The following is a 1,419-nucleotide window of genomic DNA, read 5'->3' as shown; positions in this document are numbered from 1 at the left end:
ATATATATGCGTATATTTGTTTATATTTTCGTGTCCTTAAACCCCTTACTTCCTTCTCCGTCTATCGATTTGTTCTGTGCTTGTGTATGCAAGCGTGTGTTGGATGTTTGTGTGTGTGTGTGTGTGTGTGTGTGTGTGACTTGTGCTCGCGCGCCTGAGTGTAAAAGTGTGTGGGTGTGCGAGCCAGAATGTGTCTGTGTGTGTGTGTGTGTAGTAATCCTTCTTAGGTCCACGTTCCCATTCATAATTGCTATTTAGGGTAATTGTATGTGCGTGTGCGTGCGTAAGTAATAAATGACTTGCCCATTCATACGTACTTGTGTCTTAGTGTGTGTGAGGTTTGAGATGTATCTGTACACACATACACATGTATAGATACATACATACACACACACACATGCATACATATATATACACATATATATATATATTTATATATATATATATATATGTGTATATGTACACATACACTCACATATATCACCATGTTTGTATGTCTATTATAGATGTACGTATGCGGATAATTTGTACATATTTATTTATTTATGTGTATGTATGAGTTTTGTATGTGTGTGTGTGTACGTGTACAGCTTGAGTGATAAATAGCTCCATAGATAGATAGATAGATAGATAGATAGATTCTCTCTATGATATATATATTTATATATATACACACACACACATACAGATATATATATATAGATATATATACACACACATACAGAGAAAGGGTGAGAGAAACGGAGTGAGACGGAGAAAATAAAAGCGAGGGATATACATGTATGTATGTATGTATGCATTATGTATGTATGTATGTGTGTATATACATGCACTGAAACACACACAAGGATATGTACATAACAAAGAATAATAATTTAATGTGATAATATTTATATGCTTACGTACAATTGGGACAGTTAGGCATATAAATACATACATACGCACGTGTGTATGTGTTTGTGTGTGTATATATATATGTGTGTGTGTGGGGGGGACATATATCACTATGCATGGACATATATGTGTGTATGTGCGTATGAGTGTCTTCGGAAGTGTGTTGACATATATTAATACCAAGGATGGGCGTACTGGAATTGCTCTCCGTACCGATGCCCGTCCAGAAGTCCCTTCCCTGTTACTATACGTAAAAGTATTTACGTTAACGCATGCAGCATCATAAAAGACACTACACAGGGCTGTTTTCATTCATACATACACATACATATAAAACACATCAAATGCACAGATGCACACACAAATATTACACAATAAAACAGGAAAACTTACACAACTATATTATTTACAATGCCATCATTTTGTTTTATTTTTATTTTGTGTCTTTCGGTGGGGTGTGAATGTCTGTGGTAAAATAACGTCCGGTATAAATGTCTGTATGTCTGGGAGTATAAATATATGTAT

This window comes from Octopus bimaculoides, chromosome 15, assembly GCF_001194135.2.
Source record: "Octopus bimaculoides isolate UCB-OBI-ISO-001 chromosome 15, ASM119413v2, whole genome shotgun sequence".
NCBI lineage: Eukaryota > Metazoa > Mollusca > Cephalopoda > Octopoda > Octopodidae > Octopus > Octopus bimaculoides.
The sequence above is the reverse complement of the archived record's forward strand: the minus strand, read 5'-3'. Positions refer to the sequence as shown.